We start from the raw sequence: 6037 nt of genomic DNA on the forward strand, positions 1-6037 counted from the left end.
ATCTATTGTAGAGGAGGTACGCTATAAAGGTGAAGGCGGAAGGAAGCGGGAAGACAAACCAGGGTTTCGAACGGTGACAAGGGAAATCCTCCATGAAAGGACGCACAGGAGGGAGCTCCTCTCCCTCCTACAAGTAGGCTGTGGCTAGCAGGGGAAAAAAACTGATGGAAAATGATAGAGAGCCTTCAGAAGGAAGGGATAGGAACAGTGAAGAAGAGCAGGAGGGAACTAAGTCAAGGAAGCACAATAATGCAACGGAAAATGAGGAAGAAGTCAAGGAACAAGGCACTAAAGACAAAGCGCACATGGGCCCATGCAAACCCAAAGCGGCGGTAACCCCAAGAGTCATTTTAAATGATCCAGCGCTGCAGGCGCACAGGGATCACATGCAAACTTATGCAATCATATGTAAATTCATGGGGTTGTGGCCCACTGAAAAAGCCTTACAAACGTGGATTAAATACCACTGGAAACCAAAAGGCAGCATTAACCTACATCTGGGGTCCAAGGGATTTTTCACTATAGTATTTGCAAATCTTGAAGATAGGGACAGAGTGTTTGAAGGAGGGCCATACTTTTATGCTGCAACAGGCCTCTATATGCGACCGTGGATTATGAATTTTGTTCCAGAACATGAAACTTTCACTTCGGTCCCAGTCTGGGTTGGACTCTATTCTTTGCCTCTTGATTACTGGCAAACGGAATCTCTATCAGCAATAGGAAATAAGTTAGGGCGTTTTGTCAAAGTTTCTGAGGCCACTAGAAGAGGAAAGTATACTTCCTTTGCCAGAATATGTGTGGAGATGGATCTCTATGGAGCCTTGTCGGACGAAGTTATTTTGGAAGTTTTTGATGAAGAGTGGATACAGACGGTAGATTATGAACATATACCATTCATATGTCGTAAATGTCATGAACATAGACATCTACTCAGAGACTGCCCTCTCAGTAAGATAGAGAACAAAAACAAAGTTGATACTATGAAGGATTCAGAAAGCTACCTCAAGGTGGAACACAAAGGAAAAGGAGGCAAAAAAGGAACAAGAACACGTAAAGTTGCAGGGCAGCAAGCCAGCCAGAACATGTTCCACATCCTTGAAGCAGACGAAGGTCCAATAGAACCAGAGAAAGAAAAGGAAGGAAGCCCAGTGGAGGAAGAAAGGGCAGAAGACAATGAACATATACAAGAAAACAACGAGAAAAAAGATTTTATGATAAGTAATGCAGAACAGGAGATGGATCTTGAAATGACCCAAAGTGAGATGGAAATGGAGGACCATGAACTCCAGGAGATTCTTGAGAAAGAAAACCTAGATCTGGAAGGTTTCTTGAAGCAAGGAACCAAATAAGGGTTAGACTCGTTACCCAAAGAGGAGTTCCATAGGGTTCAGCAGCTGTTTTTATGGAAAACCCAGACTAAGGGGGTGGAAAGACTAAAACACAAAGAAAGACAAGGCAATGAAGGAGTGAAGACGATGAAGAATACAGCAGGACTAGCACCCAGAATCCCAGGAAAGAAGAGGGGCAAAAAAAAGCAGAATGAGTTGTTGATGGAATGTGGAAAGCTAATGATAGATTCAAGTAAGATGAAAGATCTATCCAGTTACTCCTTTACTAACCTTTAATTATGAAGTTCACTTCTTGGAATATTAGGGGTCTAGGTAGTAAAAGGAAACAAAGGTTACTGAGTAATAGAATGAAACAAGCATCTCCGGATGTGATTTTCATCCAGGAAACTAAATGTTCCATTCAGAAGATAAGAGATATCCATAGTAAGTGGCTCAATAGATTTGAGTTTCTGGAAGTCAAAGCGGAGAATGCAGCAGGAGGCATTCTCACTCTCTGGAATCCACAAAAAATTGACTTAATAGATGTGGAGGCATCGAAGGATTACTTATCTGTAGTAATCCAACTAGCAGGAGATAAGGAAACCTACTTGGTAACGAATGTCTATGGCCCTCAAAGAATGGATGACAAACTCAGGCTTCTATACTCTCTGGAGACTCTCAGAGACAGATATGCAGGAATACCCTGGATCTTAGGGGGTGATTTCAACATGATCAGATCACTAACGGAAAAAAAAGGGGGAACTAGAGTTCTAGGCAAAGACTCCATGGCTTTTCAGACCTTTATTGATAAAATGAAGCTGGTGGACATCGAAATGGATAACGGAATCTTCACCTGGAACAATAAAAGAGGAGGAGAGTCCCAGGTAGCTTCCAAATTAGACAGATTCATCATCTCAGAGGATCTTATGCTCAATAACAAGGAAATGGTGGCAAGAGTGCTTCCCTTTGGAGGCTCAGATCACTGGCCGGTGCAACTGGAGGTTCAGGGCATTGGTAACCCCAGGAAATGACCTTTTAGATTTGAGAACATCTGGCTATCCCACCCAGAATTTATAAGCAACGTAACCAAGTGGTGGGCAGAGGATTTAAACATACACAGAACTAGAATGTACCTTCTACAAAAAAGACTGAAACACATCAAGCTCAGGCTTAAAGATTGGAACAAGAATGAATTTGGCAATATCTTTGTAGAAAAAAAATTATTGAAGATCGAATGCAGAAACTTAACCAAACCCTCATCATAGAGGGCCATGATAAAGTCAGAGATGAGCAAGCTACCAAATATCAGCAACAATGGGAGAATATATGCAAACAAGAGCAAATATTTTGGAGACAAAAATCTAGAATCCAATGGCTAAAAGAAGGGGAACGTAATACCATATTTTTTCACAAATCCACCATGGCTAACAGAGCACACAATAGAATTTCTCTGATCAAGGATAAAAGAGGAAATAATCTCAACACTCATGAAGAAATAGAAGCAGCTCTAGTCCAGCACTTTCGAAGCATAGCACAGGAAACCTGTTATGAAAGATATCTCTACATCCATGACTTCACTAAGCATATACCCAGGATGGTTTCTAGAGAGGATAATGTTAACCTTTACAGACCTATGATTGAAGAGGAGGTCAGTGGGGTTATCAAAGAAATGCAGAATGGCAAGGTGCCAGGCCCAGATGGTTTCAATGTCGACTTCTTCAAAGCTTGCTGGAATATTGTCAAACAGGACATTCTACAGGTTGTGGAAGATTCCAGGAGGCACAGAACCATTTTGAAAGTGTTGAATTCCTCTTTTATAGCCCTGATCCCTAAACAGGAGTTGGCCCAAACCCCTGATAGATTCAGACCTATAGCGTTGTGCAATGTGGTTTACAAGATAATATCAAAAGTGGTTGCAAACAGACTTAAACCCCTCTTGCCCTCTCTAGTTTCAGGGGAACAATCTGGATACGTGGAAGGAAGGCAAATTCTTAATAACATCATCCAAGCTCATGAAGTGGTGCACTCACTAACTAGCAAGAGGAAAGCTGGAATGATCATGCAACTGGACATTGCCAAAGCTTATGATAAGCTGAATTGGAACTATATAAGGAAAGTTCTCATTACTTTCGGGTTTGACCACAATTGGGTAAGATGGATCCTGGCTTTGATTACCTCTTCTAGTTTTTCTATTCTTGTTAATGGCTCTCCTTCGGAGACTTTCACTCCTTCCAGAGGTCTCAGGCAGGGTGACCCCCTCTCTCCCTTTCTCTTCATCCTCATGATGGAAGGACTAGGCAAAGCTATCAAGCATGCAAAAGTAGTTGGTAACATCAGGGGTATCCAACTCTCTGACAATGGACAAGCCTTGACTCATCAACAATTTATGGATGACACCTTACTGCAGGGAATTCCTACAGCCAAAGAAGCTCTTTCTTATAAACAAATCCTCAGTGACTTTGCCATGGCCTCAGGTTTGGAAGTTAATCTCTCCAAATCCAAGATTTTTTTCTTCAATACTAACATTGCTATTCAGAAGAACATATCTAGAATTTTGGGCTTTCAAAGAGACACTCTCCCCTCGAAATACCTGGGGGTTCCTTTAACTGCAAAACCGTTACACAAGAGCATCTGGGAGCCGATGATTAGTAAACTGCATGACAAGACCAGGAAATGGACAATGAGATCTTTAAACTTGGCTGGCAGGTTGATCCTCACAAAGACTGTTCTGCAATCAATCCCGATCTTTATGCTATCTATTATCCCTGCTCCTAAAGGAATCCTGAATCAAATGAGAAACATACAAAGAGACTTTCTTTGGGGCAAGGGGGAGGAAAAGAAGAAATGGGCCTTAGTTGCCTGGGAAAAAATTTGCAAACCCAAAAACCATGGGGGTCTTGGACTGGATGATCCTGAAATTCTATGTAAAGTTCTAGGGGCAAAATTATGGTGGCGATGGATAAAGGAACCGGAAGCACAATGGTCCATCACTTGGAAAGAAAAATATGCAAGTTCTTGGCTAGTTAATGATCACATAAGGATGGATGGTAATATAAGAGGTTCTCACATTTGGAACAAAGCCTGGGATAACAGAGGCTTAATTCAGGATAACAGCTTCTATGAAATCAGAGAGGGATACTTAGCCTTATTCCGGGAGGACAGATGGCAACAAGAACCTATTCTACTACAGGAGGATTTGCAGGACCTCAAAACAGAGACTGATACTAAGGAATTCACTAAGGTTAAGGATTTCTGGGATCAATCCAATAGTTCAGGGAAATGGAGAAACTGGAGAAATTTGGATCTCAGAAATGACAGTCCTCTAAATTCCAAGGCCGAAAGACTGATGAAAATGTTAGAGCAAAGGAAAATTCTCGTTTCAAAGGGGCATGACCAGCTGAGATGGGGCAACAACAATGAGGGGAACTTTAATCTCAAGGAAGCCAAACTCATAATCCTGGACCTTGATTCCCAGGCTCCTGACAGGATTTGGCAAAACCTATGGAAGCATCAAGGCTGGATGAAAGTAAAACTTTTTTTGTGGCTAGTTTTGCAAAGGAAAATCCTGACCTGGGACAATATTAAGAAAAGGGGTTTTCTAGGGCCTTCTAGATGCCAACTCTGTGAGGCTCAAGAGGAAACCATAGAACACCTTCTCAACACCTGCATTTTCACTTCCAGATTATGGGATGTTTTTGCGTCAATCTTCCAACAATCTGATAGAGATATAGGAAGTCTTTTCAACACCCTAACAAAATGGAGAAGGAACTTTTCGAATAATGAAGTACTTTGCTCAGCTTGGGCACTTACACCTAGCTTCATTATTTGGAACATTTGGAAAGAAAGGAACAATAGAATCTTCAAGAATGTTAAGAAGTCTTCCCAGTGTATCTTTGATCTGATCCTAAAACAAATCAAAGAAATGGTTAGAACCACAATTCGAAATCTCCCCTCGAATCCCCCCTCTGCTACAGACTAGAGGATTTTTTGTAGGCTTGAATTGCAGGGACTCGTTCCTCAGGGTTTAATCAGGAAAGTTTCAACTGTGGATACTGAGCTAGACTTCTGGCATCCTCCCCCTAAGGGCTTTCTAAAATTCAACATTGATGGGGCTTCTAAAGGTAATCCAGGCACGGCAGGCTATGGAGGGGTGTTAAGGGATGACAAGGGAAACATTCTGTTCATCTTCCATGACTACTTAGGAAAGGCCACCAACAACATGGCGGAGATAATGGCCATGGAACAATGTCTTGAGTTCCTGGTTCAGGAAAATCGCCAAAATACGATCATTGAAGCTAACTCCGAGCTGGTCATTAACTCAGTCAAGAGAATAAGCTGGGGAACATCACCGGAAAAAGCCTCTAAAAACTGGAGGCTAATTCAGGTCTTCCAAAGGATTCACAGTCATCTTCAGAGGTTGAGAACAGTCAGTTTGGCACATGTACGCAGAAAGGCCAATAAACTTGCGGATTTGCTTGCCAATCAAGGAGTGATCTGCATAAATACTAGGGTTGCGATGAACTGGCAAGAATTCCCTCGAAACAGATTAAAGACGGAGTGTCAAAACCAAGTAGATGAAGACAATACAGTGTTTCTTAAGAGAACCATGGAGACGGATTCAGTTAACTAGCAGCTGCTGGCTCAGTGGCTCATTTACAATGGGGTCTTTCGAAAGAGGATTGGAAAGGTCAACCGGAGACCTCCAGATT

This window comes from Pinus tabuliformis, chromosome 1_2, assembly GCF_031772625.1.
Source record: "Pinus tabuliformis cultivar Carrire ecotype Pingquan chromosome 1_2, CPIR1, whole genome shotgun sequence".
Lineage (NCBI taxonomy): Eukaryota > Viridiplantae > Streptophyta > Pinopsida > Pinales > Pinaceae > Pinus > Pinus tabuliformis.